Raw genomic sequence first — 26275 nt, 5'->3', positions numbered from 1 at the left:
CAGCAAAAATTGTTTAATTGGCCTCACCGTTCCAATACTTTTGTTGGGGACTATAAGTCTAGGTGCTGGGAAAGTTTTGTATGCGCTTCATTTAGCGGAGAATATCTCAACTGTTATAGACTAATATGACCCCAGTGAACAACGTGGAATGTGTGACAAAATCTCTATCCGGGGCGAAAGTCCTGAAAACAGGTTACACTAGTATCACACTACGTGGTGAATGGGACTTTTTTTTTCCTTTATAGATATCCTCATACTTTTTTACCAGATTAATCTACATATTAAGAGAAATACTTTTTGTATAACACTTTGTCTAAACAATTTAATACAACATGCAAATGAGGCAATATCTCATTCAATATGCGTAGCCTACATATAAACCCAATAGGTCCTGGATACGATTTGTATGCACTTCATTTAGCGAAGATTATCTCAACTGTTATAGACTAATATAACCCCAGTGAACAACGTGGGATGTGTGACAAAATCTTTATCCGGGGCGAAAGTCCTGAAATTGACCACAATAGGTGACAGTAGTATCACACTAGGGAATGGGACTTTTTTTTCTCCCTTTATAGATATCCTCATACTTTTTTACCAGATTAATATTCATATTATGATAAATACTTTTTGTATTACACTTTGTCTAAAACATTTAATAAAATATGCAAATTAGGCAATATCTCATTCAATATGCGTACATACAGTACATAATAGGTTGACTGTTTTTTAGACATTTTCATTATATATCAAATCAGAATGTTTACACTCTTCTATGACCTTATAATCATTGTCATGGTGAACATTGTGATCCCCTCAGAAAATCTGTAACTTCAAGGGTTTATATTAGTGCTGTCAGTTTAACGTGTTATTAACGGCGTTAACGCAAACCCATTTTAACGGCGTCAATTTTTTTATCGCACGATTAACGCTCGTCATGGCCTAGGAAACGTTGTGGTTTTTTCACATGCTGTTGTATAAACTAGTAATGTTAGAACAACTGAAACACCACAAACTATACATATGGCTCACAGTTAAGTTACTTTTAATTCAAACGGAACATGTCCTACAGCGTAATTTCACATTAAAATCATTTAACTGGCAAAATGGCGAAACGTCAAGTCAATTCTGACTTTTATTTTGAAGCAGAAACTGGAACCTAGCACTTGCTCAGCTGCGCGACCTTCACTAGTAGCTTCTTCCGTGTGTGAGTCTGAGACTACTCGGAAAAGAACAGAAAAGAAAGCCTATCATTTGCAAAAGTCTTACTTATAACCCTGCGCGCGCACCAAAACCTCCATGAATGTTAGTGGCAGCCGCCAGTCATTCATTTTCACTTTAATTTTTGCTACGAAGGGCGACTGAAGCCTCGGCTGCAGCAGCGCCAAAGCAACCACCTGTGTGTCCACTCCACACACAGTCTGAAATAAGCCGTGGATGAAAGACACCCAGTTTAATTTAGCCTTAATACTAATTTGTTTTATATACCCTATTTTGTTTTATGGTTTTAAATACAAAAAGAAGTTCCAATATGTTTGTGAATGCTGTTCTAGGGGTGGGGTGCATGGGGTGGGGGGTGGGGGGGGGGGATTCTATATTGTTATTTGCACTGAATTGCAAATTATGATATTTTAGAAGAAATACACTGAATTACAATGGTGTAGACATCATTGTAATTAAGTGTATTTCTTCTTAAATATCATAATTAGAATGGGTGTGATAAGAGCATTAAAATGAGAAAAAATAATGGGACAAAAAGAAGTCAAGGGACATTCAGGCTAGAATAAATAAAAATGCGATAAAATTAATCGCGATTAATCTTGAGTTAACTATGTACATGTACGCATATTTAATGAGATATTGGCTAATTTGCATATTTTATTAAAAATGTTTAGACAAATTGTAATACAAAAAGTATTTCTCTTAAGGCGAGACACCCCAGGTGAATAGGGATTTTTTTTAAACTTATAGATATCATCATGAAACTTTGCCAGTTGATTACTGACACTAACACAATTATTTTTTGTATTACATGTTTTTCTTTAATATTTTATTAAATATGCAAATATGGCAATACTTAACCAATTATGCGTAAATTTGGGTAATTTTTCGAGAAAAAAATCGAGATGTTGGATAAAGCCAAAGTTAAAATTTCTATTTTATTTCAAGCACATATTAGTTTCTAAAGTTTTTACACAACAGATTTTGGATACAGCCTTTTTTCATTTAATAAATCAAAAAATACTATGTACATGTCTTAGAAATGCATTTTAGGCATGTTTTTAGGAGGAACATGTATCATAAATCAGACAATTAACAATATATTAACAAATCCTTGTGTAAAAACCTTTAAAATAGTGCTATGAATGATTATAGAAAGTTTGGTCGATGTCAGTGGTCTAGAAGTTGAGATATCTTTCTCAGAGTATTGGAAAAAGCTCATTTTGAGAAAACGGCCGTTAAAGATAAAAACGAATTCTGCTGATAATCACTGATTATAGCTAGAGTAATTTATTGAATTAGGCCCTACACCCCTCAATGCCATATAGGCCTACCACTGCTTAACATATATAAACCATAGCATAGTAACATTTACATCACATGCTAATTTAAACGTGATTAATTCATTATTAGCCACTGTCTGTCAACCTGCTCCGGAGTCGGCACAGACGCTCTCTCTCCCCACCATCTCCCCTCTGATCCTCTGACAGTCTGTGTCTCTCCGACGTGATCGGTGTGATTTACATGTCTTTAACACTTCTCCCCTTCAAATGGCGATCATGTAATGTCCGTAGCCAATTGATTAAGTATTTTTTTTGTGTTGGTTTGGCATATTTTCAACGTTTTTCCCCATTTTATTTTGTGATTTTCGAGCTACCCGCGGCTAGCATCACGTGATGCCTTTTAGCGAATCACATCGTCAGAAATGTGCATTAGCCAATGAGGTCGCGTTCCTAGCATTGAATCCCTCCTCACACTTTCACGATTGGTTACTGATACAAAGGAAATTACCATATTTGGATCAGATAACGTTGTTCTTGAGATTCAGAGCTTTCCAACAGTACCATGGTTATTATGATTCATACAGCGGTCGCGGTGCTGTATGTTACGTTAGAATGCTCACTTTTGACGAATTTAGGAGCAAAATACAGACGCAAGCAGTCAAAGTTTAGTCAAATAAACACCTAAAACGTATATTTTGGACCTTTTATCCATACTAGTATGAAAGAAGACATGTTATGGAAGCTAAATAGACACACATCTCAAAATTGACCAGTGCTTGAAAAACGATGTTTTTGCCTGCCGTGTCTCGCCTTAACCCTTTAGGCGCCAAAGTCGCAAAATTGCGACAAGACGCTTTACTGAATCAAACAGCTGTTTTCTCTAAATAGAGTGTTATATTTTGTTCAAACTCCCCTCCACTAGTTGGCAGACATCCCATACCTAGACCTTAGCTCAGAAAAACGTCATCCTTCAATGCAAAATATTCGCGGAAATCCGGAAATCCCATCCAAAAAAAAAAAAAAAAATCCCATCAAAACTTTTTTTTGTCATATCCTCCTAGCGATTTTTTCTGGTTTTATTGAAAACTTTTGTGGTGTTTGGAGACTCTGACGTGAAAGCACGTTTCACTCTGCAGTTACTGTGCTCATTGCTCAACGAGCAGCGGGTGCTGCCGCGAGCCCCTCCCCGACCAAAAGCACTGACAGGCGGTCAGTCTCGGAGCAGCCCCTCGGAGCAGTCCGAGCCGGCCGTCAGAGCAGAGAGGTGACACACCTCCGCGTCCAGGCTGCAAATGAATCGCGCAGTTGTTGGGTGTGAAATCGGAGATAGTGTGCCACTAACCTATTTATGCTGAAGCTGGATTTAGGAGTTATTGAGAGAATATGGCAAGCAAAAGTAGGGAGTTAGTGTGCACTCTTTCTACGGCCCCGGTGCGTCCATGCGCAGCAGTGGTGCAGCCATGTGACGCAGCATTATATAAATGTATTTTTCATTTCATTTAATTTAACTTTTATTTATCCTCGAGACCAATTGAGGGGTGACCCTCATTTACAATGACGTCGAGTTCAAACAAATTCAAGGAAAAACAACAATACATACAATATTCAATGCAAATACATCAAGTACACAACAGAGAGAAAAAAACTATTGAATGTGAATATATATATATATATATATATATATATATATATATATATATATATATATATATATATATATTTATATATATTCAAATTATAATGGTACTAATAATAATCTTAATAATAGAAGACAAGTAAATTAAAATGGGTAAAAAATCTAAAATCATAAAAAGTGCCTGTTTTGTGGTGTAGTTCTAGTTCTAGTTTACAACTGTTGGCTTACAACATAGTGGACATCATAAGAAATGGATGGAGGGGGTGAACTTGATGAAATAAGTTCAACTCTATTTCAAAATATCAGGTATTTCATGGAAATGACATAATCCAACATGGCCGCCGCCATATGACGTCATAATATGCTAATTAGATGGAAAAAATTACTCCCTAGATAAACTTTAGGGCATTCTCAATATTTGTCTCATTTACACTTTGTCTCTATCTCAAACCACTTTCAATCCAGAGCTTTCTGAAATTTAGGTGTCAAAATCTAGTATTTTTAAAAATAATACCCGGCGCCTAAAGGGTTAATATGAAGATTAATCTTGTAGAAATGTATGAGGATATCTATAAAGGGAAAAAAAGTCTCATTCACCATGTAGTGTGATACTAGTGTGGTGGCAGATTTCGCACATGATATATCTCTGGACTCAAATGTTGGAATACTTATTAATGCAATAGGAAACATTTGTTATTATCTTGTATAGACTTATAAGTGTAATGATATATATGGCGGACCTGTCCTCACGCCGTGCTGCTGCTTCAGCGTCTTCTCGACTTAAATCAATCATTTACAAAACTAATGACGGACAAGTGATTGTGGAAGATGAAATACTGAACTTTCTTGTGGTTAAAATGAGAACCTTAAGCCACGATGAGATTGTTTTGCTGGTGACTAGTACGTTTACTTCCGAACGGATTGACGCCGCCAAGAAGGCTTTGTTTGAGGTGTGCCCTGACACTTCTCAGCGCTGTACTGCCTTCAAAGGCCAACAGAAAGACACTAATAACGTTAAACTGTGCATGAAAGTGCTAAACGAGTGTGGGGAGGATATCCCGAGATTTGTGTCCTACTTTTTGGACGATCTGCCACCCGTCTCGTTCAATCATATAGATGTTTCAACACTGCACGGCAGAATGCAACAAATAAACAAAGAGATGTGCTGCATGAAAAGTGCCCTGGAAGCTCAGACAAATGTCTATCACAACAAAGATGGTGAGTGTCTTTGTCTCAAAGTTTGACCCTAATATAGATGCCATCACTCTCTCTGACTATTTGAAAGATAAACTGGATCGGGAAGTGAAATGTCGTAAAATTGAAACAACTTTAAGTAGATTCAGCTCTTTTTGTGTCACTGCTGAATGTGACAATGTAGCGGAGATGTATGATCCTCATCTGTGGCCTGCTGGTGCTTTTGTTCGCCGGTATTTTGAGCCACGCCAGGCTAAAGTTGCTGTTGGGGGGGCGGTTCGATTGGAAGCTAATCCACGCTACCAGTTACCTGCGCCACAGCCTGTGGTTTCTGATGGGGAGTCCCTTTCTGCTGTCAGCCAGCTAACAAGCGAATGCTGATGTGACTGGTGCACCCGAGAACAATATCCCGTAATGAAGAACAATATGCGGATTGTATCGTACAATGTACGCGGTCTACCTGTGGGACACACTGCTACAGATAAATCAAGACGCTTTGTTGTTGATACATTGTTGAATGAGTGTGATATTCTGTGTCTCCAAGAGACCTGGCTTGCCAAACAGGATCTAGACAAGTTAAATACAATACACAAGGATTTTCATGGTGCTGGGGAATCCACCACTGACCTAAGCATGAAAATAGTTAAAGGTAGAATAGCAGGTGGAGTGGCCATCCTTTGGAACCGTAGATATGACCCAATGGTGAAAGTGATTAGGTTAAATGTTGATTGGGCCATAGGGTTAGAAGTATGCTTTAATGGCAAGAGGATTACCATTTTAAATATATATACACCATGTGAATCATATAAGGCTGAGGATGAATTTTTGAACAGACTAGCTTTTATCCACTCCTTCATTGAGGACAATGATTCTACTTGTGTGTATGTCTATGGGGATTTTAATGCTGATATATCAGCTAGCAATTCTCTTTTTGCAAAACATCTGGTACATTTTTGTAATGACAATACTCTTATCATATCTAGTAAAGTATTCTTACCTGATAATAGTTTTACCTATGTAAGTGAGGCATGGCATACAACCTCCTGGCTTGACCACTGTCTGTGCACAGCAGATGCTCATGCCTCTCTAGAAAATATGGAGATTTGCTATGGTCTGGCTACCTCTGACCACATTCCTATAGCTATGTTGTTAAATGTTGACACTGTGCCCCTCCTGGTGGATACTGGGAATTCGGGCAACTCAGTGAAACTAAACTGGGCTAATCTATCTAAAGAGGACATTGATAGATATACTGGCTTAATTGACAGCTTATTAAATCATGTTGTATTGCCGAGGGATGCCATTATGTGTCTAAACATGAACTGTACTGACACACAGCATGCTGCTGACATATGTGATTTTTATGATAACATTACAAAAGTTTTAAGTACCTCTGCTAGGTCTTTCTGCAGTCATAAGAAGGTGGTTAACATCAAACCTGGGTGGAAGGAGTATGTGTCTGAACACCATGCTGCAGCAAGGGAAGCCTTTAAAGAGGACCTATTATACTACTTTTCTGGTCTTAATTTCTTGTTTTACACTGCTATAGAGCAACCTGACACGAATCACATCACAAAAAACTATGTAGATTTTCGGGAAGCTCTTTCTCTTATTTTGGCGATCCAGCACATCCTGTCAACACTTGAGTGTGTGTGCTTCGGCAATCTCCGCTCCCTCCGCCTGTGCATCGGCCATCTCCGCTACCCTCCCCCCCCTCCTGCAAACCCCACTCCGTTGTGATTGGTTACCTTCCTTCCGGAACACTTTCAGTGGCGGGAAGCGCGAGCATGGACCTATAAGGGCGCGAGGCAGACGCGAACAGGGAAGTGACAGCATTACCATACATGGAAACATCCGCGTGGTCACGTCACCAATTTTTATGCGACGTCACGAATTATGAAAGGGTAGACCGCTTTGAAGACGTGACTTCTCGACTGGCTAGAATAGTGTTTAGTGCTCTGCACAGACACCCCAGACGGTCAGCAGGGAATACGTCGAAATGCATGTAAGTCATTATTTGATAATTTAGTATGGTTAAGCATGACTATGAATCATCATAACAACGTTTATAGGTCATAAAAGTCAAAAAGCATCATAGGTCCTCTTTAAACTTTGGACTGATGCAGGAAGGCCTAGACAGGGTGATGTGTTTGAGTGTAAAAAACAAGCTAATGCCAGATATAAATATGCTCTTCGTCATATTAAGACAAAAGAGAATACTATTACAGCGGACTTGCTTGCTAGGAATTTACAAAAGAACAACTATGTTGACTTTTGGAAAGCAATCAAAGTGATGAATAACCATAAAACGTCTTTACCACATGACATTGAAGGTATCTGTGGTTCAGATAACATTGCAAAATTATGGCGTGAGCATTATATCAAGCTGTTCAACTGTGTCAAGAGTAATGTTGTTGCTGTTAATAATGTTGATTTGGACACTAATGCTACAGTAAGCCCAGCAGAGGTGGCACATGCTATTGAGACACTTGATAACAACAAAACATGTGGTACAGATGGTATTGCTGCAGAGCATCTTAAGCATGCCAGCTATAGGCTCTCTCCACTGTTAGCCATGTGTTTCACTGGTATCATGGTGCATGGTGTTCTCCCTGACTCCATCTTGTCTGTTTTGCTGGTTCCTGTGCTTAAGGAGAAGGCTGGAAAATTAAACAGCATGGACAATTATAGGCCAATTGCCCTTGCCAGTACTCTGTCTAAGGTGCTGGAAAAAAATATTTTAAATAGGATGGAAATGTATGTATTAACTACAGAAAATCAATTTGGATTCAAGAGAAAACATAGTACTGATTTATGCATTTATGCTCTAAAGGAGATTGTCGCTAAATATCAACACCAAAACACCTCTGTGTTTCTCTGTTTCATTGATGCCTCTAAGGCATTCGATAGAATCAACCATGCAAAACTATTTGGAAAACTACTTATGAGAGATGTTCCTAAATATATTGTTAGAATTCTAATGTATTGGTATGCTCAGCAAACATTCCAGGTCAAATGGGATAATACTGTTTCTGATCCTTTTCATGTGGCGAATGGGGTCCGTCAAAGAGGAATCTTATCTCCTATTCTTTTTAATGTATATATGGATGACCTTTCAAGACAACTAAATGAATGTAAAACAGGATGTATAGTGGGAGATCAAGTTGTGAATCATCTCATGTATGCTGATGACCTGGTTTTACTTTGTCCATATTCTGTTGGGTTACAAGAGCTGTTGAGGATATGTACACAATATGGAAAAGATTTTGACATCAACTATAATGCCAAAAAGAGTAAGGTCGTTGTTGTGAGATCTAGAGAGGACAAAAAATCCTCTTTTCCTGTTTTCCACCTCTCAAATGGACTATTAGAAATATCCAGGGAATTAAAATATCTAGGACATGTCTTCTCAGATGATCTCATGGATGACAGTGACATTTGTCGTCAATGGTGTAAAATATATGCACAGGCCAACATGATGTTGAGGAAATTTTCCATGTGTTCCACAGATGTTAAGTGTGCTCTGTTTAGGGCTTATGTCACACCGCTGTATACAGCTCATCTGTGGTCCTCTTACAGAGTGAGAAGTATGCAGAGGCTTAGAGTGGCACATAATGATGCCATGAGGTTGTTGCTCCGTGTTCCTAGGTGGCACAGTGCTAGCCAGTTATTTGTGTCCTCTAATGTACCTACATGTCAGGCACTGTTGCGAAAGTTGATGTTCAGTTTCATGTGTCGTTTGGATTTGTCAGAGAATGGCATCATTATGGGCTTAACCAACCCTATGATGGGCTATCGGTTCACATCCAGGCTTCGAAAGCATTGGCATGATAGCTTGCACCTATTTTAGTACAGTATTTTATTGAGTAACGTATTTTAATGTGTTCTATGTGTGTGTGTATGTTGGATGTGAGTGGACCATCTGAGTCCTTAATAAAGATTATTAATATTGAATGTTGTTTAGTTGTAAACTGAAATGTAGATTCCTCAAATGCGTATCCAACAAACCACTCAGACGGGCCACACCTCTCCTATTGTACTATGCTCAGAACTCCCCGGTGCCATCTTCAAACTGTCCCCCCCAACATTCCCCCTCACATGACTGGCCAAATTGAGAACATTGCATTGTGGTTATGGTGAACTGAAGCCATTGTTGTATCTTAAACCTGTCTGTCTCTCAACCGTCTCCCCCTCCTTTCTCCCCCCCCCTCCTTGTCTGTTCCTCCAACTCAGAACAACCTGACCCCTCCCATGTTTTACAATAACAATGTATGTATATTAGAACTGTCTGCCCCTCAGCCTGTCTCCCCTCCAAAATCACTGTTAGATGTCTCCCTCCTGGGAGACAAATGTCCTTAAATATGCCATGACTTTAAGGGAAGGTCGTCACTCTTTGCAACATACCCACGTGCATGAGGCAAACCAGTGACCCCTCCGGAGGAACCCTTGCTATTGATTGAAAATAAACCTTTTGTTACTACAAACGTATCACTCTACTTAATTTCTCACCACAGTTTGGCGAGCCAGCCAGGAGGAGAGCACTCCAAATCACCGAGGTTCTTTCTACCTATCTCGCAAAAAGCCCTTTAATTTCGGGGCAGAGAGGGACTCTGTTGTTCGTCCCGTGGGGAGCTCTGTCATCTCCTCCTGAAAGAATCGGTAAGTGAGAATTCTGTTTTTTTAAAGCAAAACGATTGGGTAAAAGGGTGATTCTTCTGGACGCATCTCTGTGAGAACTTTCGCGGACTGCAGTCGGAGCGCAACTCTCCTGTTAAATTTACTTGCCAAAAGTGAACGGCCCGGGTTAGTTTTGGCCTGTGTGTTGTTTGTGACTGTTAACGCATTTGAAAATCCTTCCGCCAAGCACAGGACTGAATTGACAAAATAAGTCTTATTTGTTCAAATTGAACTGAGCAGGTTGAGAGGAAGGTAGGTTGTAACGCCCATTGATCACACGAGACTCCGGCTCCTCTTACTGATGCTTTAATGTCGCATTATCACACCGTAGAACTACAATACAGATATGAAATTAGCTCTACACACATACAATTATCCAAGACCACATAAATAACTCACGGCAAATAAGAATGAAACAAAAACACAATACTAACCACTTTGCCTGCTTGTAGCCAATGGGGTTAAACGTTAATCTTGCTTCAGGAAATCTTGGATATAAACCTTTAGAAATAAAAACGTGGCTTGTCTGCCACTGCTCCGTTAGCTTCTGGCTGCTTCCGGGTAAAAACAACGAATAAGACCAAGAAATAAAACAACAGGTACATTTACAAGAAATAATACGAGAGTCCACCTATAGGTCAAAAACTGAATTACATATAATACTTTACAGAGCAGGAAAACACTGCCTGCAGTTACACTCCCACCATCAGACAACGTATGATTTCTAACAGAATTAACTTAGTGAACAGCTTCTTACCCAAAGAAAAACATTGTATAATCTGATAATGTGGTTACATCACTTTCACAAATGGATTGACCTTTTATTCAGCTTCAAGCAAAATGGCCGTTTTATGTATGGACCTTTTTCAATAAAATGTTCTAGTTGTGTATGTGCCTTTACTGTCTCTTGTAGTGCCACTAAGCAGTAGTTTAAGCTTTCTGACTTTCCCATCAGCTCCTGGGAAGACTTTGGTAACCTTTGCCATCTTCCACTGATTTCTGGACGTGGCAAAACTGTAACAGGACTTACATTTACTTTGCCATTTCTCCTTTTGCAGCAGCTACACCTGCCTCTCTGCTTTCCTGGTTTCTTCTTCCTCCTTTTATATTCATCTGCATTTTCTGCTCCTGAAGACAGACTGCCAGATGAATACATCCGGGGCTTCTTTTGACTCGGTTTCCAGCTTGTGTCCTCTTCCACAACCTTCTCATCAGAGCTCAGGATTGTCTTACATCCCTTTTGGTCAGCGCCAGATTCACCGTATTCCTTTGACTGAGGGTCACTTCCTGATCCTTTCTCTTTCTTCTTGTCTTTCTTCATCGTCTTTGCTTTAACTTTCACTCTATGTTTTTTCTTCTTATTCGCTTTAGTTGCGTGAACCTGTGCCGCTTTGAGTTCTGGGTCTTCATCATCAAGCTCTCCCACCTTAATATTTTCTTCTTTAGGGAGTTCTCTTTGGCACAGGAAACTCTGTCCTGTAAACCTGTTGGACTCTACAAGCTTCTTCGCGGTGAGCCAGCGAGAGGCAGATTCAGCTAGATTATCCTTTGAGACAACACAGTGCCGTTTACTTTGCTCAATGGGAGACATGATATCTGTCATGACTTGCTTTGTGATGATACTTTGACTCAAGCCTGTTTCATCATGACCATCAACGGCAGCATTGCTGTAGCCAACGATGCTCCAACCTAACGCAGACTTGAGCGCAAATGGCTGGTCCTCACTGCCACTGATGACGTCTCTGGGAAGTAAGGCTTGAGGGCAGTCATAGCCTATCAACAACCCTACTTCGCAGTCAAGCTCTGGAAACATTTCATGCTCTAAATGTTCTAAGTGAGGCCAGAACTTTGCAGTTTTACTTGTGGGTATATGAGATCTATTTGCTGGTATAAAATCTGTGGTATAAGTTTTTGGCAGTTTGATTACACTTTCAGAGTTAATGCCTCTTACTTGTAGTCCGTTCATCCTTTGGCTGGACACGACCTTTGTTGACGATGTTATAGTTGACACTGTCAGTTTCACTGACTCCTTCTTGACATCCAATGCCTCAGCTGTATCTTTTAATATGAAGGTGGTGTCGCTCTGAGAGTCAAGCAAAGCATAAACCAGAACTTCTTTGTCTGGTTCAGCTGATGTGGAGACATAGACTGGAACAACAGTAGACGTATGGGTGTTATTTTCTTCTTGAACAACTCTGTTGGAGGTAGCTTGCTTTGACTCTAGTGCAGGGGTGTCAAACTCATTTTGGTTCGAGGGCCACATACAGCCTCTCTGATCTCAAGTGGGCCGGACCAGTACAATAATGGCAAAATAACGTACATCAACTCCAAATCTCTAGCTTTGTTTTTCAGTAATATGCTTTATCACTCAGTCTACATTTGTAACCTACATTATCACGGATCACAAGGGATCTCTGTACCCCCCAGGAAATGTCTTAGTAAAGGTTGCTGCTGGCCATGGGAATAGGAGGTGCGGCGCGCAGCGCTGCAGCAAAAATTTGGGGGGTATTTTGCTCAAAGATGCCAATACGCACTAATGAAATAAACAACTGTTTATTTGAATACACAAATACAACAGGCACTGACGTTACAGTTGTCCAATTTTGTTTACTATATGTACAGGGACACATTTTGTGCAAACATGCAGACAGTACAAAATAAAATGTAATAAAAGTGCAACTTCTACTGTTTTGATTTATTTTTAAATACAGAGGTTATTGGTTGTTTTGGAATTCGTTTTTCCCAATTTAAAACATAAAAATAAAGCAGCATGGAAAATTAGGAAATAAATCTTGTAGGCCTACACTAGCATGCTTCTGCTCGTTTCGCACGTGCAGAGCCGCGGACACATCGCGCTTGCTAGTACATTAATTGTTCAGCACTAAAAATAAAAATTGTTTTATTTATTTTTTATTTTTTTGGTTTTTACTTTGCCATAAAGCACTGGAGGAAACATTAATAGCGGTGAAGCAAGATTGCCATTTACCATTTCCCACGTTGCTAAAATGTGCTTTTTTTTTATTTAGGCTGCCCCCTAGCGGCTGGAGTGAGCATTTTGGTTATTTCTTTAAAAATTCATATCTCCTCACAGGAATGGGCTAGAGACTTACTTTTTTTTTTGAAATGCTCATAAATGTGTGCTCTACAAGTCGCGGGCCGGATTAAATCATCTCGCGGGCCGTATGTTTGACACCACTGCTCTAGTGCATGTGTTGGTGTAAACTCTTTGTCTTTAGCGTCTTTGGTTTCATTAGACTGTTCATCTTCGGTTTGTTTACTTTCTCTTCTTTGTTCTTGGTTGTACTTCCATCGATCTTGATGTAAGCATGTTGGGTGGTTTCGTCCACATGAGTCACATATGCTCCTAGATGTACATGCTTTGGAGTTGTGGCCAGTCCTGAGGCAGCCAAAACACAACCTTTCCAGTTGTACAAATGTAACCCTTTCTTCAACTGACCTTTCCATCATTTTGAAACATTTATGGAGAGTATGTCCTTGCCTCTTACAGAAAATTCTCTTGCTACTCGTCTGCTCACTTGAGCTAGTGGTGAAAACCCTAGCACTTGGTTTCTGATTTTGCTTAGCTTCTTGTTCTGTTAGCTTTATTGCTGAAAAGATGTGACTGGGTTGCATGCAATTCGAGCCTCAAGGTTGAGAAAGTGCATGAAGCAACTGAAATCAGGGAACAGTTTGTGTTCATCTTGGTACATAGTGACTGATCTGTTTCAACGTGCGCTTAACCAATCAGGTAATTTGGCAGCTATTTTTTGGTTTTCCACACAATCGTTAAGAGCTTGTAAACCTTGAACATAAGGCATGGCTGATTCAACACTGCTTAGAAAATCTACAAACTCACGAAGATCTTCGCTGTCCTTTTGACCAATTTTATGCCATGCATGTATCTTGTCACGGTATGCCTTACCAATAACAAACGGATTGCCGTATCTGTCTTCAAGTTTGTCCCAGGCGGCTTTGTAAGCCGTTTCTGTTGCTACTAGGAAATGTCCTTCAATAGCTCTTTTGGCTGGGCCACCAACATACTTACGCAAAAAGAAGAGTTTTTCTTGAGTTGGCAGGTTCTTACGATCGATCAGAGTACAGAATGAAAGCTTCCAATCATTATACTTGAGAGGATCTCCTATGAAGACAGCCGGTTCCGGGATTGAGATACGATTGGCTGTAATCGCTTCAGCGAGTGTTCTCACAAGATCATTGGAGGTTTCATGAGAGGTGATGAATGTGGGAACCTTGGTAAGTGGAACTTGTTGCACGGTAGGAGGTTGAGTGAGAATGGCTTGGTGAACCATAGGAGATTGAAGGAAACTGGCTGGTTGAGGTGTGTAATTGGATGTGAACGTTGAGGGATGTGGGGGAGAGGTCTTAGTGACGGCAGCTATGTGTGGATGATAAGGTGGATTGTGTATGGTTTGTTGAGCAGGGCTAGCTCGGGGAGGCGGTGCTTGTTGAGCAGGATACAGGGGGTTGCTTACAGGGTTGAGTGCAGATGGTTGGTGGAGGGGAACTGGAATCCTAGCTTGGGGAGGCGGTGCTTGTTGAGCAGGATAGAAGGGGTTGCTTACAAGGTTGAGTGAGGATGGTTGGTGGAGGGAAACTGGAACCTTTAGTGGGGATGGATAGATGTCTTGACCCTGTTCAGTCAAAATGGCTGACCGGTGGTCTACTTCGTCATAATGATCTTCTGAGAAAATATTCAGTCTGGCTTGTGCTGCATTTTGCTTTTTTATTTCCTCCAACCGTTCCACTTCTCGCTTTTTCCTTTCCAGTTCTGTTCTTCTAGCAGCGCTTTCTGAAATAAACTGAGTTTGTTTTCTAGCATTCTCTGCTTCAATTTATTTTTCTTCAGCTTCTCTTTGAGCTGTTAACATTTGTTCCTGCACCTCAAGTTTCCGAATCTCTTCTTCTCGCTGATGTTGTTCTTTCATTACTTTGAGAACTTCTTGTGTAGCTGCAACTTCAGCCGCTGCTTGTTGTTTTTTATACCGTGACAGACTGGAAGAGGTGGTTGACTTACAGCTGGGTTTAAGCGAGCTTGCACTGGATACTGTGTTGCCAAACACTGACTCAGCTTCAGGCCAGGGTATAACTTCTGAATCTTCATTACCACTGAGGTATTGTTGAGCTCTTTTATTTGCAGTCACAGTGAGTGCATTTCATGTCATTAATTCTCCGGATTTCAGGTTCAGGAGTTGCAATATCCCTTATTTTGAGGTAAGTTTTGTCAATCTGATCTTGGATAGAGTTGATTGTGCTTACAACATCCTCAATCAGATCCACAGCATCATTTTCCTTAATGGAATGTCTTAAGCCATTAGTGTGAAATTTCCACTTTCCATACAGCTTCAAAAAATGTGCTTTTAGATCACACAACCTTTCATCCAGCTGAGCCTTTCCTTTTTCAGTTAGCGTTTGTGAACGTTCGCTTCTTCTCATGTCTGGAGGCTGTTGTGTACTATGTGCACCAACCTGGGACTGTGAGTCTTGTACTGTCGCTTCAGCATGCTCACCATCGCCATCTTTTTGTTGGTCTTCATGATTGGCTTCTTTAGTTGCCTGTGTGGCACTAACGCTTGTTTGTGACATGTTAAATGTTTATGAAATGTGTTGAGATTTAAATGAAAAGTACTTCTCAAATGTGCTGCTATGAAATAAAATGCACATTAAGGCATCACATTGCTGTAAAGGCCCATTTAGAATTGCAATGTATGGCAAATAATAAAGCTGTGAAATCTTAGGCACTGTCTTCATATGAAAAACTCACGTATGAAATTACACACAATGATTGGATGTTAAACTTAAAACATCTTATACTTAACTCACTTCAAAACACTGTATTTTCTAAGTCACTTTGATTCTTACAATCAACCGCAAATAAAATGTCCACTGTTACTTTAAGGCAGCAAAAAAAATTAAATGTCCACAATGCAACTTAAAGCTGCAGTTGAGAGTTTCAGCCGTTGGGAGCCGTTGGGATCCCAACGGCTGTTTTCCCGACGCTCTACCTGCTGTAGCTCCTCCCTCTGAACGACAGCTACGCGCGTTCACGTGAATTCAGGAGGATTGACAGGAGACAAACACCATGTCCGATTCCGAGGTGATTAAACATGAGTAATGATAAGTACATACGTATATTGAACATTTACATCTTACTCAGACATACCATGTATGTTAGCTTAACATCATTGTAGGCTAATTGTGCTGGTAGGCCTAAGAAAAGTAGCTGAAACAGCCAGGCAAGATAACAAACTAATTGCAACTGTAATTCGTTAGCATTAGCTTCCAGAGCTAGTAACCTGGCCATCAATATTACTGACGTTTTGAAGTGATGAATTATACTACAATAACGCTATTTATTTTGCATATTAGAGTGTACAAGAGAGCTCAGCCGGCTCTGGGGACGATTATGTCCCAGGTCCAAGCACAAGCAGCACAGGACGAGGGATACATAGAGCCAGAGGACGTCCTGCTGCTAGAGGCAGGCAGCCTAGGGGCAGAGGTAGGAGCAGAGGAAGGGGACGAGGTCGCGGTCGGAGAGGTCTTGACGTGATAGGGCAAGAGGACATGGCCCGTGTGGAAACACTCCGACTTCAACGTGTCACAAATGAGCAGGTAGGCCTATGTGTATTTCATGTCATACTTTCACACACAAAAAAAAATCAGGGGAGCCAAATGTCAGTATAAATGTGTAACAAGTAATTTTATATTTCCTGTCCAGGTTCAAATTAGAAACCTGAACCAAACACAGCTCCAGCATCTGCTGGAGCTGTGTTTGGAACGTGAACCATCACTCATCTTCGACCTCCTGGCCATGTCCCCTCAACCATCTAACCCACAACAGCCTGGTCCCAGTGACCCACAGCAGCCAGCCTGGTGCATTTGCACCAAATGCAAGGAGATGCCAACCGATCTAGAGAGGAAATGCTGCGGACAACTCCTGAACTCCTGTGTCTCCATGCTGCCTCACATGGACGCATACATAATGCAAGGTGGGGTTTTGCGGCTGGCCAGGAGGATCTGGAACGATGTCCGGGCTGTAGCTGACCGTCCAGACCCAGGGGAGGACAACAAACAATTTAGGTTTGCTGCCTATAGGCAGTTTGCTGTCTGGCAATATGGGGCACTGGCTAGGGGACACAGGGTGGTCATTCCCAGCTGTTGTGTCTGGAGGATACGGGACAAATACCCAGACGGGCAATATGTTGGCTTCCTCACAAGGCGACATTAAGCATTATTAAAACAATTGTTTAAAACAAAACATGTTCAGTCAATTTTCTGTTTTTATGACCAACCTTTTCATTGTCAGTTACGGCAGACATCAAAATAACTATATCATCATAATACCAATGCACATTCAGCAGGTGTAAATGTTGGACAAAAGAAGAGTGAAGATGTGGTAAAAAGCTTTTTTATTAAAAAATAAAACGATAAGAAATGTCACACAGGAACATTTACAAATATCAAAATTTAAAAAGTCAACAGCGTAATATTGTTCCACCAGCAGCTGAAAGTCAGCGCCACTTTTTTTTGTAGTGTGTTGTCATCTGTGCTCTTTTACGGCAGTCCTTGTCCTGTTAAAAGAATAGAGTAATTACTCTTCATAAGTGTTTCATTTCCCTTTACTTCAGATATATACTGTATGTGTTGATAATATGGCAAACAGGTTTTATTCCATACCTTGTCCTCTGCGAAATTGGGTTTCTAACAGTTCCTGGGTGGTGGGAGGTGGGACGCTGGCAAGAACCCCATATTGCCGTGGGTCATCACGCCTTTTCTTTGTGGTCTTCGGCAAACCCTTGTCTGCTGTCAGCCGGGTTTCTAGGACAGCACTCTGCAGGTCCTGGATGTATCCGTAGTCCTTCTCCACCTTCACCGTGTATAAACTCCAAGTCTTTGACTTCTTATTGTAGAGCTTGCGGTACCTGACAGAATGAAATAGTGTCTCAATGTATCCACATCAGTCATGCAGCTTAGAATTTTGTAAATACCTGAAAATATCAAATAAACTGAAAATAATTTTAAAAAGTACTCTATTGAGCCATCAGCCTTCCTCTTCACTGGTCGGTGCACATGATGGTTGTAGTCCAACGCTGCTAAGAGGGTGCGTGCTTTGTAAACAGGGGGGCTGAAGCTGAATCGCTTGCTGGCATACATCAGTATGTGATTGTGGAAGGATTCCAGCTCAGCGGTTGACCTTACAGAATAAAAGAAACAAACGTTTAAGCTATGACCCACATATAATAGAACTTTCATTTGAAAGTGGCCATGAATACAGCGTTATAGAAATGCTTGTAAAAGCCATTACCATGAATAGGGTTTGTAATGCCATGTATCCTGTATTGTGGCTAGTGTTAAACGGTGTATAGCAAGCATCTCAGCGAAGTCATTAGCCTGAGCACTGTATGTCAAATGCCTGTATAGCAGGGCTTAGCCACTTACAATAACCTTCTCATGAAAACATGTTTTATTACCTGAAACTCAGGAACTTCTCCACCTTCTTCAGCCAGTGCTCATCCAGCACTATGTCTGACAGTAACTGAAAGGCCTCAGAATCACTCTGGATCCACTCCTTCTCCCTGTCTGCTGGTAAGGGGCCATGTTCACAGCATGATAGTACCCACTCGTGCTCTCCCTGAACATGGTGCAGAAGTCCAGTCCACATGTCCTACAGTAGAAAAGAACTGCATAATTTCTTATTGTGTATATTTTACACAATACATTATACACAATTTGTCATTATATAAATGCTAGTGCAAGTTTTTAAAATAAATATAAAATCAAAATAACCAAAGTCAATTTATCAATAAAATCGAAATGTAAGAAATGGTCAGGAATTCAGATTTCCATTTTAAAATCTCAGAGTGAAATCCAAAAAAGAATTTAAACATAACACTTACACAGAACTGAGTATAGTCATCTGCAGTCTTACAGCAATACCAGAAATGGTTGCATATCTCCTTACTCCAGGTAAGGAGAATTGAACATCCTTTCCGAAGGCCTGCCTTGACACAGAATGGAAAACAACATTTAAATAAAGCTCAGACTTAGTCGTCATTGTTGATTGGCCTACTTCTCTGAAACCAGGAACCTGATGTAATCACCATAGACGCGTGGCTTATAACTGAATGGCAGGAAATGACAAGACCTTTGCTATGCGTTGGAGAAATTATGCTACTTTATTGTTTCATTTGGTGACATGTTATGTGTGTTGACCACTGGGTGGAGCTTTTGGTTAGACAGAAAGCATAAATGTAATCACCTGGCACAGCCAGGTGTGTGTAATTGGGAAGAGCAAACAGTTTTGTACCGTGTCAACGTGAACGGGGGTCATCTAGCAGCGATATATTTGCTCTGTACAAAACCTATTAATGAACTTACCTTACATGAAACAATTCAGTCATTGTGATCCTAATCTCAATGAAGTTGTTTTAACAAACAACAAGAGTCGAAATCAACTAGAAAAAACTGTGTTGTTTCACTTAGTATTATAACAATCTATTATCAAGGACAAATCTGAATCAAAGTCAGGAACTTACTGCATGGATTTTTTTCCCCAAGTTCTTGGACCCGTGCCAGATGTCAAGGGTGTGTCGAACACCAGAGTCCTTGAACCTGCCTTTTGTTGGATCTGCATGGAAGGATGCAAACAGATGTTAGACGCAGGCTAAATTTATTTTGACAAAGATCAATCATGAAATACATAGAGCAATACTTTGTCCGTAAAATTATACACAGAAATATCTTTGCACTTACTGAAGAGCGCTGAGATCTGGGAATGTGCATCCGTGCAAAACTTCTCTAGATTAATCTCTTTGTGAAGAGTCTCGAAGGTCTGGATGAAGGCCTCCTTCTCCATGATCACCGAGTTCTTCTGGGTCTCCCTCTTATCAAGATTGACAATGGACATTATTTATTTACTGTCATTGTCCATTGTCGTGTATGTGCAGTACTGTGCTGAAAACCCAGGGCTATCCATACGACCGTCACCTATGAAAGATGAAAAAAATCAAAAAGACATAGCAGATATAATAGATAAAGCCACATTCTTTAATTTATCAATCTCAAAAAGGTGAACATAGTATGACATTACACAGTAAACAAAAAGTAAATGCATCAAATGTAGTTGAGCCACATTGTAATCAGCTGTGTGTAGGACTGTAGGAGAAATATTTGTAGAAGAGGAATTTGCAAACTTACCAAGGGCCACTACACTGTCCTTTGATTTCAGCCGGGTAATAATGGCTGACCTCTTGTCATCCCAGTAGTCCTCGATGGTGTCAACACAGTAGGCGTCCTGGATTTAAAAAAACGTGTTTCTATGCACTATTCCCAAGTTCATGAACTTGAAGAGCAGAGCCACCTTCCCATAGTTGTTCCCAGAGAGCAGGATGTTTGAAGACAACATGAAGTCACCTGCTTGAATCCCATATTTTAGAGCGGGCTGGGAGTTCCACCTCCAGACACTGTGACCCTGATGACATATCTGAAAAAACAAAAAAGAGCACAGCACAGAACAGTAGCTGTTATTAATAAATAATTTACAAGCAAGTGTACACTATGCCATCAAAGTGAAATATTATGATTCTACAGTATGACTTCATTGATAACCAAGTACTCACCCATTCCATGCCAACTGATGTGCCCCTGGAAGTTAACTTAACTTCAAAAGGTCTAACCGCTCCACATTCAGTAGCAGTCACAGGGTCAAAAGTGTTGCAATTTGTGATTGGTATGACGAGATACTGAGCCAGCTGTTGAAGACAGCTGTGGTACACAATGGATGCTGGTTGTCCAATTACATCTTCCTTGCAGAGGACTTGGGTCTTTTCTGGTGGCGGTGGAATCACTTCTGAGGAATTGTGTGCATCAATGTCATGAACAGTCTCCTCCAGACCAACAGCTGGTAATGTGTCCAGCCATTTGCTCCTTCGAAGAGCTCCACCAGTCCTGTAATAACATTGACAAACACTACTGTTACGTCCCTCTTTGTCTAGGGGTAAAGGGACTGTAACTTAAAACCAGTTTAAAGGTAAAGTAGGAGTCGGGTCGTAAAATGATGAGTATTTAATTATCAGAAAGAACAAAAGTATCAAACTTAACTTCACCGGAAGAAATAATAGAAGAGCAGCTTTGCATGAAAGCAGGGGCCTATTGCATAAAACTAGGATAAGGGATTAACCCAGGATATTTCGGTTATCCTGGCTTGCGTTAGCCATGATCCGGTTGCATAAAAGCGGAGGGACAGAAGTTACCATGGAGATTTATCCTTTACGTTTAGCCTGGTCCCGACCAGGCTAAACGTAAAGGATAAACTTATTCTGTTGCCTGATTGGCTCAGTCAACTGTCACTCCGATCTGAAATCAAGGTGTTTAACAGTTATTCCATGATCTTCTGTGTATTGCTTTATTTTCATTAGCCTGTTTTAAGGTACCACATAAAAGACTGGATTGTCATTTAGTTAAATATTTAACCTGAACCATTTATAATTAACTTAATTATGATTACATTAAGATGCAATGATTATAATAATTTATGTGATACTCTGTTCATATTGCAGGCTATATTTATACAATTGATCATCGATGGCAGATGACGTATGTGGGTCAAATAAATTCATCTAAAACAAAATTCAATATAAATTAAAAATTCCTTTTTTCTGTAATTGAATTCAAAAAGTGAAACTTAAATATATTCTAGAAATTCATTACACATGGAGTGAAATTAATCTAGAATAAACATACTTTTCAGAAGGTCGACAGTTCTGTGTTATAAATCCTTTTTCTGATTGGTTGTATGTAACATTCTAATATTTTGAGATACTGGATTTTTTATTCCATGATCAACCAATCATCCAATAAAAGGCCTGACATATTTCACTTTGTGTAATGAATCTATGAAAGTTTAGATCCACCTTTTCTAGGTCCAGCCGACATTCCCATTTTACTTCTCAAAAGCACAGACACACGTTTTTACATTTCTTAGCCACTGACCACTGCAGCAACAGTTTGATGTAAATATCTCTCCCCCCTTGTATCACTATAGCCTTGCACCACAGTCGCTGTGACAATCACATTTACTGATACCCCACTCACCGTTTTGATCGGCCATCAAAGCCTTTAAAACATGCAAGGCTAGGCAGTTTTTCACCTTTCAGACACTTATTTTCCGTTATAAATGAACTGTTTTTGGCTGCTTGCACTAACTTTTCCTCCTGCAGGTATGCTATTCATTTATTTCTCCTTTGAACACTCGTGTTCATGCAACTTGGCAATTTGTTAGGCTCTACATTTAGGTTGGTTTAGCCTGTTGACAGTGGGCTGTTTTATGTTTGCTACACAGAGTAGGAGAAATGTTGTATGGTGCTCTGTGGTTCTGTCCCAGAGCAAGCGAGAGTGAAAGTTTGTGCGTTGGTTGTTTTGTTGTTGTGGTTCTTGTTGTTTGTTGTTATCGAGCTGAGGTGTTTTTATGTGTCTGATTTGCAGAGTTCTGATCTCTGGTTTTGCCAAAATCAGTGAGGTGGCTTGTTTTTCTTTCCTTTTCTCTCTCTGTGTTTTGTGTGGCAACTCTGGCGTCTGCTTGACCATTAGACAGCTCGGTCACCTTGTTGCCAGCACCTTTTGAATGCTTGATTTTGTTTGGATTAACTCTGTGCACTTGGGTGTGCATTTCAGTTTTTAAATTGCGCGCAGCGATCGTTTAAGTTTTACTTAAACTTGTTTCTTGTTTTGCTTCTAACTTCATCATTGCTTCCAAACTCAACTCATTTTAACACAACTAACTTTGCAATTGTTTTGTTCTATTTGATGCACATTATCAACATTTTGCTGCAGACTTGTTGATGTTTCACCACAGTTAACATTGTTGGCTTTGCAGGTCCTATCGGTAAGTAATTATGGTTCTGTTTCGCTTGATGACTGTATCCAAAAGGTAAGATCACTTTGTTTATTTGACAAGTCAACATTGTTGTTATTTATGACTTTGCCTTTCTGCTGTGAAGTGTTCATTTCTTTCCCTATTTCCTCTCGGTTATGTGCCTTGACTCATATTCCTTCAACTTTCTACACCAGCCGAAATAACGACCTTTCTATGCTAGCCTGCTGTCACTGTCACTGTGTCACTCCCCTGTCTTCTCTTTCTGCTCTCCACAGACTGGTGAAGGAAGCACTACCACGACCAGCCACCACCCGGGGATTGGTTTGTGGTCATGGCTCCCAGACGGAGGTTCTGGCGAAGCAAGCGCTGGACGGGACCCTTTCCAATCCTCCTCACCACCATGACGGCCGTGACGGTTGCAGAAAGGACCACCTGGAGCCAGTCACTGCAAACGGATCGCTGCCAGCTACAGCCCGACGGATCAAGAGGCACCTACGACAGGACTACAGCCCACCAGCATGAACCTGACGACATCAGCGGGACCAGCACCAGCAGCGACAAAGAAGAAGACGGACAACCACCTCGGTCCAGTGAGAGCCAGAGGACACCCTTCCTCCCCTGGCCTTACATTTGTGCTTTGGGCACTAGTCTGGATGTGTCTGGCCAGCCCCCCGCCCTCATCCGGATGTGAAACGCAGACCTGGAAATCTGGCATCATCTCTTTCTCCTACCCTGCCACCCAATGTAATGAAGATTACTGCCCCATCCATGGCATCATTACCAACGTCAGGAACGCCGCTTTCCTGATGGCTGTCAAAAAGAGCCTCATCACCGTCTCCTGCGACAAACAGCCACCAAGCTCCCAGCTGTGCACCGTGAAAACCCACAAAGTGTTCAACTCCAACATCGACTCTCCCCTCTGGTGCAACCGTCCTAAAAGCTGCATGGATACACCTGCATACCAGGGAAACAGAGACTGGCGGTCCCTCTGCACCCGTACAGATCTAAAGGAAGATCTGCCCCTCGCTCCGCAAGCCCCCCCTCCCTATCAAAAAAACCCAACCCCTCCACATGCCCATCCCTCTGACAACGCAGCCATCACCCTGATGACCGAATTTGCCCAGCAAAGACAACTATCTAACTGCTGGATTTGCCAACAGCTACCCACGTCCTCCACAGCTCCGATGCTCTCCCCTATTCCTTTCACCCTGGCAGATTGGACTGTTATGTCATGGCCTTCCGTTCAAAATCAACTTACCCATGATGATGAGGCTTGCTACACTCCTCCTTTACACACCACCCATAATATCAACACCACCGATAAGCAACACATTGTTTCCTTTGCTATTGACATTTTTAATCATAAACACAAACCTCCCTGCACTAATGGGACCTCGCTCTATCGATTGACTTTTTTAGACGCTACATTCAACAGGGTTTAAGGTATAAACTACAATTGACTTTAGCTGAGACAAATTGCACATCCAACCATGTTTTCCCTAGCCCTGACTGCATCATTACTCCTAACACAGCCTCCATCAGACTCGAAGTTGGCATCCTTAGTATCCCTTCATTTAGTCACCTCTCTATTTCCCATTTAACTTGGACCAAACATTCTTGTTCCATACCTTTACTCCCTAAACAGCCTGTTATCAGAGCATGCACCTCTTTGATCCCTCCCATCCCCATTCATCCTCTAACTAACGTTAGCCACTGCGTCAGTTTTCTCTCTAGCAATGGTATTTTCCTTGGTAAAAGCAGCTGCAATCATAATGTAATTCCCCTACTAAGTTCATCTGAAAACCTTACCCTACCAGAGCGAGTTTATTTAGTCTGCGGCAACCTAGCTTATGCTTGCATTCCTTCGCCCCTTAGCCAGCATCGACAACACCTCACTGGGATTTGTTATCTAGCCTTCCTCATTCCCCTAATTAGAGTTGCTGACCCAATGGAACTGGCCCCCTTTCATACACTCACTAAACGTAGCATTTATTTGGCCTCTAGAATTCTGGGGCCGGTTTCCCGATAACGTCATCTCTTAGCGCGCTACGAAGACTCCTACGTTATGACTTACCAAAGTTGTTTACCTCTGTAGTCGTGGTTCCCGAACGGTCTCTTAGGAGTCTTCTTAAGAAACAGTCCCTACGTGGCTCGTACACGGCGCTGTCCAGTGCTGAAATCGATGGCTCAGAGTTTGATTTTCCATTTCCTGCTTATTTCATGCGAAGCTGCATGACAAGTCTTTGCGAATAAAAGATTACTAGAAATCCTTCTAAGCCGAAACATTTATGTAACACCTCTTGCTTTATAATCTAAGTATCTTTAAGAACAATAATCACGTTTCGTGGTGGGTCAGTAAGGAAACTGAAAGTAGAATATCGCCAATGGCCTATATCAATAAAAACAGACGGCCCAAACAGCTTCCAAATGAGCTAAAATCCTAAATACAATAAACAGTAACATGGCACACTTATTTTAAGGTAAGCTTTAATTGATTATTCATTAATTTTTTCACACGTTTACATGTTTTGAGGCGGAGAATCCGACGCACACTGCGGAGCTGTCAGCTGAGCCGGCTCAGCTGACAGCTCCGCAGTGTGTGGAACACAATGCGATGGTTCTAGTGTTAACCTTGGTTGAACGTATTACCATAGCCTATAGGCCTACTGATTTAAAAAAGGTAGCCTAGGCTATAGAAAAATATAGAAACAGCGGAGGAGATTAAGATTGTTTCCAGCAATTATTTTCTTCATGAATGACTTGTGGCAGTTCCATGCGCAACAGGGATGTCACTCGTGTCCGTTTTACGCATGGTGCTTACGGAAGGAAATGTGGGGGTCTGTAGTAGCCAAGCCTATCTCTGGCGATGCCACAGCGATCGCAGGGACTTCACTTGTCATTAAACTTATAAATCTGACTGTATTTCATATCAGAGGGACACAGCGATAACTGTATTAAATATCAAACTGATAAAAACGATCCGACTGTAGGCTGTAGTGTATCACGTATAAAGTAGCCTATTTTCATATTGACGGACATCGCATCCAATCAGTTAATGCTGATTGTCAAGTCAGTTAGATGACTATGTAGGCTACTTATAGTTTGAACACTTTGTGAATCAGAGTGAATGGTATTCTGCTAACATATATAGCTTACTTTAAATGTGATATTTACGCTATATACAGTTATCGTTTTTAACAGTTTGTTATTTAATACAGTCATCGCTGTGTCCGTTTGATATGAAATACAGTCAGATGTATTAGTTAAATGACACAAATGAGAGCTGAAACATCCCTACGGTAGAGCTAAGAAGGCTCTGCGGGCGCTCCAGACCAACCTTACCAACGTAGGACGTACGAAAGAGATTCGTAGCAA

Source organism: Ammodytes marinus (genome assembly GCF_949987685.1).
Source record: "Ammodytes marinus genome assembly, chromosome: 12".
In the NCBI taxonomy this organism is placed as follows: Eukaryota; Metazoa; Chordata; class Actinopteri; order Uranoscopiformes; family Ammodytidae; genus Ammodytes; species Ammodytes marinus.
The sequence above is the reverse complement of the archived record's forward strand: the minus strand, read 5'-3'. Positions refer to the sequence as shown.